The sequence below is a fragment of the Schistocerca nitens genome, chromosome 5, assembly GCF_023898315.1.
Source record: "Schistocerca nitens isolate TAMUIC-IGC-003100 chromosome 5, iqSchNite1.1, whole genome shotgun sequence".
In the NCBI taxonomy this organism is placed as follows: domain Eukaryota; kingdom Metazoa; phylum Arthropoda; class Insecta; order Orthoptera; family Acrididae; genus Schistocerca; species Schistocerca nitens.
In genome coordinates, this window is record NC_064618.1 from 283231150 (window position 1) to 283245189 (window position 14040).

The 14040-nt window shown below is 43.0% G+C and overlaps 1 protein-coding gene across 1 annotated transcript in view; it reads right to left on the reverse strand.

The window, feature by feature from the left end:
- Nucleotides 1-14040, reverse strand: part of LOC126259822 (phosphatidylserine lipase ABHD16A) — a 172274-nt gene that overhangs the window by 131046 nt on the left and 27188 nt on the right. The window lies entirely within an intron of this gene.

Here is a 14040-nt window from a genome sequence, read left to right on the forward strand (position 1 = left end):
CCGCAGTAACTTTCGCGGGTGGCTCACTAGTGTCAATTCTCTGTCGTGCCCGTAGTCACAGTGTCGTTTTTACTGACACTCGACTGATTCTTTTTTGGTTTTTGGCCACTTCTATCTCTGGACATTTTAAAGCACTTAGCGCGAGCACGAAACGTTAAATCGTAAACATACAGATCCGCGAACTGACAACACTCGAGATGTACTGGACAAAGCTTCTGATTTTTGAAACCAGGCCGTGGCACCCCTCTCCCCTGTCCTACACAAGCCCACACAGCAACACAACAGTGCATTGTACATTCACTGTTAAATTAATAAACGCTCACTTCGTCTGATGTACCGACAACAGGCAAAAAGTGTTTGGCACTGCACACTCATTGTCAGTTTCAAAGGGGCTATGTCGCGCTCCACATAGCAATACTGTACATACTGTAGTTTCATGCAATTCCAATGGATGGCAATGACATGAAACCATGCAATATGAACAAGAAACATGCTAAAACTTCACCAACACATGCACAAATTGAAGACACTCAGACTTTTGATACACGCCAGTTCACTGATTAGCAGTAGACTGCCGGAAAACACCAGCGAATGCATGGCTCCAGGCACCGACAAGTTGAAACTTGCCACTGTCAGTGTAGCTATCCAAAAGTGTAGCTGTGCGATGCATCAGACAGCGCCAATGTGAGCCGCGAAAATCGGAAAAATTTGTTCGCATAAATTGAACTTCAGATAGATATGATTCGGATGAATGGGAGTCTACTGTATTTTCCGAATGGTTGCTTTTCTCTAAGCATGTCCTCCTTTCCAAGGTATGAGAAAGCACTACATATCTGTCATAACATCAGCAACAATTCAGAATTTGGAACCATATTTGTCACGTTTGTTGGGCATCAGTTGAGTGAACCTGCAACTTGTTTTTCTTGCCGATGGTTATTTTTCTATGGTTATATTTTCTCCAGTTCATTAAGAACAAATACTGTTTTCCATGAACTTCCCCTCACTTCAGATAAAGAGTGAATTTGTTGGTTGGTAGGCTATCAACCCGGACTGACTTTTCATCGGAACAGAAATACCTGAGAAGCTCCAGCAATCTGTTGCTTGGCCTAACGTCCTTGATTAAAGTAGGACCCCAAGAAAGTGACCAAGGATCATCTGCTGACATACCTTTTGCACAACTGATATTGAGGCTATCATTGAGGATGAGGAGATGTGAACTGCGAGGATGTAATAGGGCAGAAGGGTCGGGAACTCTTGGGTGGAGGGGATGGGGACAGTAGATTACTGTAGGGTGAGGCCAGGATAACTTCAGGAATGTAGAATGTGTCGTAAGGATAACCTCTGATCTCTACAGTTCAGAAAATATAGTGATGGAGGGTTGGATTCAGATGGTCAAAGTTGTCAGCTGCCATTGAAGTCACGAGTTATGTTCAGCTGCATGTTGTGCTCTGATTCGACGCAAAAGTTGCAGTCTGCCCCGAGGGGTCAGAGATAATGGCAAGGTGTGCCAGCTTGTGTGAATGTGTGTGGTTTCCTTTCTTTTCTGAAGAAGGCTTTGGCTGGAAGCTCGGTGTGTAACGCTCTTTTCAATGTGCCTTTCTGCAACTCACAAGGGGAGGCCGCCAATTGTGAAATTCAGATTCGATTCATACTGCACATAATAAAAGCTCATGGCCAGAGGTGTAATGTGGCAAAGCACCAAGATGCACTTCTCAGCCGTTGTCGAGAAAATCGACAGTTAAAAGAAACCATTGTGGTGAAATACTCTCTACGATTAACAATTTTGTACAGCGTCGTGGCGCAGCGGTAAGCTATATATATAATAGAGGGAAACATTCCACGTAGGAAAAATGAAAGTGCTGGCAGTTCGACAGACACACAAACAAACACAATGTATGTTTTTGTTTGTGTGTTTGTGTGTCTGTCAACCTGCTAGCACTTTCATTTGGTAAATCACATCATCTATAAACTATTAATGAATTGCTTATGCATGTTGGTGAAGGCGGATCGCTCTCCAATTGTACCGCCTCCATTTTTCCGTTTGTTTAACAGGGTGTACCAAAGCTCTCCCGTCCGCACTGATTTTCGACGATGTTATAAGTTGCGCTAGGGACAGCACCTACCTTCTTTCAAAGTTAGCAGGCAACTACGCTGTTATGCGGCTGCTCATTTTGGCCCATTCAACATCTGTCCTTCAAGTGTAACGAGCGAGTAACGGAGTTTATATTTCATACCTGCCACAGCAAATTTGAGTTCGTGGTGTCTCTATTCTAATTCGAACGTTTGACTTACGCTGTACGTATTCGTTTCGGAATATCGTTTCTACGTCTTCCGTTAACTATACGTGGATAACATTATGAAGACAATTAATAACATTTGTGAAATACAACTTTGTTTGCGGAAAACATAATGATGTTCGAAGTCGCCAGTTTTTCCACGAGAAATATATATATACATTTGAATTACAAAAAACAAATACTAAAAAATAAAAAAAGGTTGCATGGCACGAGATTCGATCCGGCGACCTTCGGATTACGAACCCGAGCGCTTACCGCTGCAACACGACGCTGTAAGAAAATTATTAATCGTAGAGAGTATTTCACCGCAACGGTTTCTTTTAACTGTAGATTTTCTCGACAACGGCTGAGAAGTGCATCTTGGTGCTTTGCCACATTACACCTCTGGCCATGAGCTTTTATTATGCGCAGTATGAATCGAATCTGAATTTCACAATTGGTGGCCTCCCCTTGTCAGTGTATTATCTTTATGGTTAGTAGCACTCCATTCTTTTCATAATTGGTGATATTCCAACCTGGACATACCTATCTGTGTCATATGAACATGTGAACCTCAACCTAACCAATCAGCTCCCCCTCTCCCTCTCTCTTCTCTTATCTTGTCTAACACATCAATATTCCTATAGCTCGCCTGTTCTGTCTTTTTTCCCCACATTATTTGTATGTTTTTTAGATTTTTGTTTGCACATATTGTCATGTATTTGTGCATATTTTCACATTTGTGTGCATATTTTCACATTTGTGTGCATATTTTTACATATTTTTGTGTGTTTCTACGTATTTTTACTTGTCTTTTTCTGTTATCCAACTCACCTCACAACTACCTAGCACCTTCATTTGTCTGTTTCCTATTTCATTTCTCAATTATCCCAATGTCATCCCTGCCACAATGGACCCCTGCTCCATCTTACTGCAACTGTTCAGAAAAGTGTCTCTTTTCCTGGCTACAATCCATTCCCACATCCTGTTGATTAAATGCTGCCTAAACTATGGAATCCTCCCAAACAGCCTAACCATAAAAACTCCCATCTTTCAAATCTGCCCCACTTTTCATAATCATGGGCACATTTTCAGATTCCATCAATCCCTGCCCCTCGTAAACCTGGAACTGTAAAAACACATCTCTGTGGTACAGGCATCCAGAAACACCTCTGCTCCCTTTGCAGATACTGTTACTATGGAAACCTTACTACAAACGTCACATCTCTGAAACTGAATCCCTTGCCCTCCAATGGCTGGAAGAGCATTCCAGACATCACTTCCGTAAGTTATCCAGCCTGCTGATCTCCTGCTGCCACCTGGGCACCACTACGCAACATCTATTCAAACCACCTGTCTGGTTGACATTTTCAACTTGCGAACACTTCACTAAATCCAGAACTGAAACAATACCAGAACACCATTGTTAACCTTTCCAATAAAATCCTCAGACCCACAGAAGTTTGTCCTATCTAAAGGCCTCAATTTCAGCCCTAAACCAAAATTTAACCACATTGGACCTGTCAATGTACTCTCCTTCTTCCAATCCCTACAATGGAAATACTTCTTTGCCACCAACCCCCCTAACCAAAGCCAACCTAATCCCAACACTGAACCTGCCTCTCCCAGTTCATAACAGCATGATCCCCCTCCCCCCTTCCACCTAACCACCCCCTTGTAACCTTCCACAAATTCCTTACGTCCAACCTGGCCATCATCTTTCACCAAGTCCCTTCCTAAAAACACCAACCTTTCAGTAGAAGAAACAACAGCCATACACAGCCTCAAAACAGATACTCACTCAGTCAGCCAGCCTGCAGACAAAGGTTCCACCACTATCGTTATGAATGGCAGTGACTATCTGGCGGAAAGTCTCTGCCAATTGTCTGACTCCGCAAGCTATAAACTGCCAGGGAAATCCCATCCCATCATAGCCTCCAAGCCCTGCTTAAGTCATAGGTTCTTCCCTCTTCCCAGAATTTCTCCAATGAAACTATTTCCCTCCTCACCCTTACTCTACACCCCCCCCCCCCCACACACACACACCTACCTTTTACATGTTCCCTAACATCCACAAACTGAACAATCCTGGACCCCCCCCCCCCCCAATTGTAGCTGGTTATTCTGGCCACAACTAATAGAATTTCAACCCTCTGATCAGCATCTCAACGAATTGCCCAAAATCTAGCCTCCCACATCCAACATACCACCTCTTCCTTCACTAACTGTCCACCAACCCCACCCCATTACCTCCTGGATCTCTACTCATCACCACTGACAGCGCTTCCCTTACGCCAACATGTTTCATGCCTATGGTCTTGCCACTATTCAACACTGTCTCCTCCAACGTCCTTCAGACTCTAAACCCACTACCTCATTCCTCATATGCCTTACTAACTTTATCGTAACACACAACTACTACTCCTTTGAAGGATAGGTATACAAAACAAATCCGCAGCACATCCATGGGCACGCATATGACATCCTCCTACACCAACCTGTTTATGGGCCATTTAGAGGGCACTTCCTAGCCTCCCAAAACCCCAAACCTCTGGCATCGTTCTGGTTCATCGATGATACCTTCATGATCTAGACTCAGGCCCTAGACACCCTACCGATGTTCCTTCAACAGCCTGAACACTGTTTCACCCATCTACTTTACATGTCGTCCTCAACACAGCATGCCACCTTCCTGGACATTGACCACCTTGTCTCTAATGGTTCCGTCCACACCTCTGTCCATAAGAAACGCAACAACCACCAATAGTACGTGAATTTTGACAGCTGCCATCCCTTCCAACCAAAAAATCACTCCCATACAGCCTGGTCACCTGTGGACATATGGACAGCTTATCTGCAGTGATAAGAACTTCCTTGACCAGTGTGCTGAATGACTCACAAACACCTTAACAGACAGGCACTATCCCCCAGACCTACTCCATAAACAGATTTCTCATGCCATATCTCTGCACATACCCAATCCTCCCACCAAAACCTAAGAAGCAGCTACAAAGGGGGGCTTCATCTGTCACCCAATACCACATCGGACAGGGACAACTGAACCATATCCTTCATCAGGGCTTTCAGCATCTATCATCATGCCCTGAAATGAGAGACAACAGACCCAAGATTCTTCTCACCCCTCCTAAAGTATTGTTCCACTGCCCATCCAACTCACTAACCCAGCACTTTCTATTCCAGTCCTATCACAGGATTATCTTATGACATAAGAAGCTGGGCCACCTGTGAAAGCAGCCATGTCATGTACCAGCTCTGCTGCAATCACTGCACTGTTGTTTATGTTGGTATGCCTACCAACCAGCTGTCTACTAAGATGAATGGATATCCCCAAACTGTGGCCAAGAGCAAAGTGGACCACCCTGCGACACAACATGAAGCTGAATATAACATGCTTGACTTCGATGGCTGCTTCGCAACTCGAGCCATCTGGATGTTCCCCTCCACCACTATCTTTTCTACACTGTACAGATCAGAGTTATCCTTATAATACTTTCTCAACTCCTGAAATGATCCTGGTGTCAACCTACAATAACCTACTGCCCCACACTCTTTACCCAACAGTTTCCGTCTCCCATGTCCTATCACCTCCTCCCGATCCACGACCCCTCACCCTTACTGTGCGCTGCTCTCTGCCTGTGCATCCACCAGTCTTTTCCCCTCTCTGCTCCTCTCCTTTTCTGCTCCCCATTCCCCTTCTGGCCCTCCTCCACAGCCTTCCAACACTACAGCTGGTAGTTTTGTCCTGCCATCTTCAAGCCCCTACATGCACTGCCCTGCCAAACAACACTCTTCTCCCCCCCCTCCCCCCCCACCATCCATACCCTGACCACCCCCACCCATACCCTGATATCCCCCCTCCATTTCCCACTCCAGATTGCCACTTTCATTCAACACAACATCTGCAGTCTGCCCAGGGTGGCCAGAGATAGCAGTCGTGTGACTTAGGTGTGCCTGTTTGTGTCAACGTGTGTGTTTTTCTTTACGAAAGCTTTGGCCAAAAGCTCGGTGTCTCTTCATTGAGCCTGTCCATAGCTCGACACATCATCTTTAAGGTGAATGGCAATCTTTAATTTTCATAACTGGTAATATTCCAACCTGGACTTTCCATTGTTTGAATGTATTGTGAACATATTTTTACGTACCTTGAAATTCTTATATTTCTATGCCACTCTTGGAAATAATATTATTGTGCTTGCACAAACATAACCCAGTAGTATTATTTCCAGGAAATCCGAAGACTACAGACTCTTATCGAATTTGAACAATGAGGAAATAAAATAAAAAATATTACAACATGAGATCTTGGCAGCCAAATATTCTCATTTACCAAATATGAGATCACTCCCAAGCAACATGTGCAATTTATTCAAATAGTAGATAGCTTATATATTTCCCTAGACTTATTCTTTACTGTTGTTGTTCATCTTTTGCACAAAATGTAACAGATACTTAAGTGTACTTCTAACTGTTAAATGGTTAAATGGTTTCCTGCAATGCTAAAACGGATCTGCAAACTCTAGTTTCAGAGATTCCGAAGCTGTAAAAGCACCCACTTTCTGTGTGTGTGGGCAATTTGTTCAAAGAGTTGGCACCAGAACTCCATTTTGTAGAACAGACAGAAACAACTTTTTTATATCATTCTGGTTGTCAAAGTCATTTGGAACCAACTTTTATCAGCTACAACAAATAACATAAAAGAATAAATGTGATGGCATACAAATATAAGAATGTCAAAGACCTGAAAATATGTCTCCAACAAATTCAAACAATAGAAAGTCCAGGTCGGAACATCTCCAATTATGAAAACGATAGAATGCTATTCTGCTATTCACCCTAAAGATGACATGTTGAGTTGGAGATAGACAACATGAAAGTCTATTACACACTGAGCTTTTGACCACAGCCTACTTCAGAAAAAAAGGAAAGCACTCACACATTCACACAAGCAGACACACCTCACTCACACATGACCACTATTGCAACTGTTTTGTCGAACGAAAGCAGCAATCTGGAGGTGTATGGGTGGAGGAAGAGAAAACTGCTGTCTGGCGGAGCATGCAGGGGCTGGAAGGTGACAGAACACAGTTGCCAGGTGCAATGTTATGTTTGTGCAATTGATGCACAGTAATATTACTTCCAGAAGCTCCAAAGATGACAGCTAGTCTGTCAAAACCAATCATTGAAGAAACAAAATAAAAATATTACAACACATGATCATGGCTGCCAAATATTCTCATTTACTATTAATGAGAGTTGTTGAAGAAGTCAATTTAAGCAGTTCATCATTGATATATCTCTAGAGTGATGTTTACCTTCTCTTATTTGACGTCTCTCATGGTAGATTGTATAAAATGTGACTTGTGGATGAATTGATGATTGAAAGAACATACGATGAGAACAAATAAATCAACGACAATCTTTGTCATTCACAATACTCCCAACAGCTCATAGTTTGAATATCACATTTATAAATCTTGGCTCAAACTACGTACCAAGACAATTTTATTCAATTTACACTGTTCCTGTCACATATAATTTTGGTCAATGAAAGCTATGCAAATGGAGAGCACTCACAAAACATTCACTTATGGTTAGTTTCACACATTGTATGATGGTGTGCAAAACTTAAGGACAAAAGTAAATTTTTCATGACATATCACTGGCAAGGTAACATAGGCGATGAAAACTGGACCATACATAGAACTGTAACAGCTCAGTACAAAAGGTAAATGAAAGAAAAGTGCAGTGATCTGAACAGAAATGACAGCTTCATTTGAAGACAACAATTACATTGAAGTCACCAAGACTTCTGATGGTTCATTGGACATTACAAAAGCTGGGAGATGGATCTTAATAGGATGCATGATCACCACAGAAGGCAATACACGCTTTACAATGTGCTCCCATGCTGGCCACATGGTTGGTAAGGAGTTTTTGCGGTAGGATGTTCCATTCCTCCACAGTGCAGCTGACAACTACTAGGTGATCGTTGGTGCATATGGTCATCCTGCAGTACTTCTCCCCAATGCATTCCACATACACTTGATGGGATAAAATTCAGGAGACAGTTAGGCTAGTGCATTCACTGAATATCCCCTCATTCCAAGAGCTGCTCCACCTGTACATTCCAATGCAGACACAAATTGTCATCCACAAAAGAATTAAGTCAGAGCCAATTGCATCCTGAAAAGACACCCACGGGTAGAGAATATAGTGTCACTATAACATCGACTGGTGGGTGTATCATGTTCAAAGATTTGGAAGTCAGAACGCCCATGCAACATTACGCCTTCCCACACCATCGCACTTTGACCACCAAACCGATAATGTTCAACTATCTTCATGGTTGCATTACTTGTTCATATGTCTTGTCACATGAGGGTATATAATGCACCCACGTGCATTTTCGAACATTGCTTTGATGGTCCAGGTGTTATGGTATCGGGAGACATGTTGCATGGGTGTACAGACCACAGTACACTCACCAGTCACTGTTATTGTGACACTGTACTCTTTTCCCTTGTGTCTTTTCAGGGTGCAATCCACCTGACCTCATTTTTATAGATAACAATGTGCAACTGCATCAAACTGTGCAGGTGGAGCAGCTCTTGAACTGAGTGGATATTTGACAAACACACTGACCTACCCATCCTCTGAATTGTATCCCACCAACAACATGTGGAATGCATTGGGGAGACATACTACAGGATGACCACAGGCACCAATGACCATCCAAAAGTTGACAACCATGCTGGTGGAGAAATGAAGTACACTATCAGGAGAACTTCTTTTCAACCATGTGGACAACATGGGAGTCTGCTCCAGATCATGTAGTGCCTTCTGTTGTGATCACACACCCTATTAAGAACCAAGTCTCGCATTTTGTATGTCCATGGAACCCTAATACATTACAGTGCCTTCAGTATAATTATTGTCTTTGAATAAGACTGTCATTTCTGTTCAGATCATTGTGTATTTTTTTCAGTTACCTTCTGTACTATACAGTAACACTTCTATGTATGGTCCAATTTTCAGCCCAACATGCTTCTTTGGATGCTTTGTCGGCTCAATTCCTTTTATCCTGATGTATCCAAGAACCAAATGGAAGACCACCTCAAACAAAAGGCCACCTCCTTACTTTGTTGTTGGAGCTGCTCTTGGGTGGCATGGATGAACTGAATGGACTGGTCTACTGGGTACATTTTGTGGACCGCTTGTACAACACTGAGTGAGTCAGAACAGACGAGAAACCTTTTACTGTGATGCCTCTGAGTCCCCTCCAGTGGCATCATAATGTCAGATAACTCAACATCATAATTTGCACACTGTTCCAGAAAGCACACTTAGAAACCCCTACCAGAGAAAACAGCTGAACAATTCCCTTGTGTGAATTTGTCTGTATAAACAACAATAAACTGTGGTATGTATTTAAAAAGTAAAGAAAACAAAGTTGTAAAAACATAATCTGGTGTACAAGTTTTCTCATACTGTGTCAGCATAGGTGCTCTGAAGGCAACAAGACAGTAATTTGTTCCCTGACTGTACAGCTGGAAGTCTGATACAAAGGGGAGACAAATGAAACCCCAAATATTTTTTTATTGAATAAAAGTGGAGTGCAAGTGTGTCACTATTTGACATAGTCTCCCTGTCATTCAACACACTTCCTCCACCATGTAGGAAGTTCACGGATTCCACTAAACATAAATAAATAAAAAATACAAAATTGGCCATGTCCAGAATCACTCGTGTAACTTGCTGCACCTCTTCACAGGAACTAAATTTCTTTGAGTGATACAATCATATGTTAATCACTCGGTGCAAGGTCTGGTGAGTATGGTGGATGCTGCAGAGTACTGAAGTGCACGTCATCAATGGTTGCAAGTGTTCCATGAGCAGTATGAGGCTGAGCATTTCAAAGTTACAAAATGACACCTGTAGTCAGAAGTCCATGTCATGTTCATGTTATTGTAGGCCAAATCTCATTTTTTAACATATTAGAATATTATGCACTAATGATGATGTTTCCCCTAGTCGTGTAGTGTTCTAAGACAACACTCCATTCACCCCAAAAATGTCAGCAAAACCTTCCGTGCAGACAGTTGCATTTGGAACTTTGTGGGTGTTGGTGGTGATGAATGGAGGCATTCCTTGTTTGCTTCCTTTTTTTGGTTGATGGTAGTGAACCTGGATTTCATCTCCTGTAATGATTCTCACAAAGATGTCATTACCTTCTGCTTCAGAGAGGCAAAAAAGTTCTTCATAGACATTAATTTGTCACTCTTCCAGTTTCGGAATGAGCTAATGTGGCACTCATCTTGCAGACACTTTGTGAAACTTAGAATGATGTTATGTGCTCAGCTGTGACTGATGTACAGATCTGCAGCTATTTCATACACCATCGCACTGTGATTTTCCATCTCAATGGCTTCAACTGCTGCTGCAGACTCTGTGTCACAATGGGACATGCCTAACCCGGGCACTGAACATGTCACAGAAGTCCTGCCATTTCCAAACTTTCTACTCCATTCACACACTTGCTGCAATTTCAGGCATTCATCCCTATACTCAACCTTAATTTGCCAGTGGATTTCAATAGGTTTCCTACCTTCAGTTCTCTGAAAATGTATGACAGAACACTGTTCTTCCTTGGTGCATTCTCAAGCAGGGCAGCCATTTTGAACTGGTATTGTGGCAGTGTTTTGCATATATTCAGTGTGATGATGCCCGTAGAGCTTTCCTTACATCACTGGTAACAGTACTGCCAACTTACACAAAAATGGAGTGAAATGTCAATTTTTAATTACACTTACGGTTTTCATTTGACTCCCCCCAGTATATCCAAATCCATGAGACAATCGATAGCACATATTCCAAATGGCTTTATCATACTGGACTGATTCCATAACAATCATTTAAAGTTAGAGGTGGGCCGCCCACACTAAATGCCAATGAGTGAGGCAACACAGAGATTTTCATAGCCTGTTGAGCCAGCAGAAAGCACCACTGAATCTGTAGAGGTGGTTCACTGGCCTCTGTACACAAACTCTGAACTGTGCTGGTACACTCAATATCCAAATGCCCTCATGGTGAAAAGCATCTAACATACTGAGGCAGGAAATACAGGTTGATCCATAAAATCATGCTGTCGTAATCTAATTGTGATCTGACAAATGTCCTATAAAATTGAAGGCGACAGGACCTGTCAACTACCCACGCCTTTCTGCTGAGGCATTTCAAAGCCCTGTCTGCAGGTCTTTCAGGTGTGGAAGGCAGGTTAATTCTGAGTGACACAGTAGACCCAAAAGGCACACGCTGTGCTTTGAATTTAAAAGTGTGTCCACCATCATGACCTCCAGTGGGTGAAAATTGTGGCAAGTACAGCGTAAGTTGACACAAGTAGTCTTTTTAAGTGAGAATCTAAAACCTGTTTTATTGGCCCAAGTTTTCAACCTCCTTATGGTCAGCTGAAGTTGCTTCATCATTGTAGTAAGATCAGAGGAAGAGTAGATCGCAAAGTCATCCACAAACAAGGAACTTTTAACTGGGCTTCCGATTGCAGTGGAGATACCACTGATAGTGACTGAACTATATGACACTGAGAACCTTGTCCAGAGGGACCCCATTCTCCTGAACAAAGCAGTCAGACCTGGAAACACAAATGCGATAGATAAAGTGCTTGTCCTCGAGGAAGGACTTAATGAGGGGCAGCAGACTTTCATGAAGTCCCCATTTATGAAATTGGTGAAGGACGTTGTATCTCCAAGTGGTGCCATATGGTCATATGCTTCATAAAGATCAAAAAGCCCACTGATTAAATGGTTGCAGCATAAGGAAGACACCTGCATCACTGTTTCCAGTAGAATTAAATTGTCAAGGGTGGAACAGCAGCACCTGGAACCACACTGGAAGTGGTACAGGTGACCCCAGAATTCAAGAAGCCAGACAAGGCAGCAGTTGAACATATGCTCAAGAGTCTTACCCTTATACCTGGTAAGAGACACACACCCTTACGCATTAGGGCTGTCATGGTCCTTGCCTGGTTTATATAGGGGGAATTAATATGACTTCCTTCTATGCGACAGGGTACTGTTCTTCAAACAAGATCTGATTGAAACAAGATACGAGCTTTTCTTTGGTTCCAGTGCACATAGTACATAGCATGCCATAATGAAGCTGGTCTGGTCCTGGAACATTGTTTCTGGTTGCAGACAACTGATTCCAATTCCCACACGTAGAACGGATGATTGTATACCATCTCATTACACAAGGAGAGACAGGGCTCTCCACCTCCACAGTCCTACAGAACATATGAAACTCAGTTGTCTGTCCAGATGATACAGGAACACTAAAAAAATGTTCAGCTAAAGCCTGAGCCATGTCTTTATCATGTCCACCAAGACTACTTCTCAACAAGGCTATACGGGGAGGTGTACTGTCCTTGCTTAAATCCACATTATTGAGTCACAAACTCGTGCACTGGAAGTGGCCTGATTAATGAAAACCAGGAATTCCTTCCAGAGTTTCCCTTCCACTCTTATTACTTGCATCAATTACCCTCTCTCACACCTGAAGGTGTGAAAATTTTCCACAGCTGGATGGCGTCTGAATTACCACAAAGCTACGTACCTGACCGATTGCCGAGAGACATTCTTCATTTTACTAAGGGACAGGCCATCATTTGAGGTGGCTGACAGACTAGGGAATTGAATTGGCAGCAGCTATTTGGATCATATAGGTGACATGGTCCACCATCTCCTGGGCACATTCCTATTGTTGGAAGATGGCCTGCTGACTGTCATAACCAATTTGCCCTCTGAGATATCCAGCTTTGTGGTCTCCAGCCACCCACTGTCCAAGTCAGCAGGTGGATCCACACTGTCAAGTGGTCACTGGAATGCAAATCTGTGGCCACTTCCCACTGAAATGAGTACGTGATAGTTGGAGAGCAAAAACGAAGGTCAATGGCTGATGACCATCTGTAGCTATAGAAAAGTGTGTCGTATGACCAGAGTTTAAAAAGCAAATACTCTCTAAATGGTTGAGTTGCTTGATAATGCAACTGCTGGTGCAAGTGGTAGCCAAGCCCCACCATACACTGGGTGTACTGAAGTCACCCTTGAGGAGGAATGGATGGAGGACTGCCCAGAACAGCTCTGTCAGTGCATCTGCATGCAACAGATTAGAACACAATATGATCTTAATTGGTGTAAGAACTACCACTGCAACTGCTTGTATCAAAGTAATAAGAGCATACGAGAGGGGTGGCACCTATCACTGATGAAAACAGATGCCCACCCTTAGCCCTGATGCCAGTAAGTTCGTCCTTTCTGTAGGGCCAGTAGCCCCTTAAATCAGTTGTGTCACTGCCTTTAAAATGAGTTTCACACAGATGCAGAATAGTGTCTCAAATTGCGATCAGTGTTCATTTGAGTTTCACTGCAATACATAGGCCCCTGTGTGAGCCATTGATTAGCAAAGGTTGTCCTCCTTCCTTGACAGTAGCTGTTTACCTGAGGGGTCAGGGGCGATACAACATGGTGCCCAGCACTCTGGTTCCACCACGTGGACATTGGTGTCCCCAACTACAAAATCACCACTGGAAATGGAGAGTTCTCATTGGCCCAATGGTTTTGTTGCCATTTTCTTCGATTTTGAATGACTTTTTGGGAGACTCTTTCACTACTTACAGAACGAGTTGTTTGCATGGGTAGTGTGGACAGCTTCAGTGAACCTCTGATGGTGT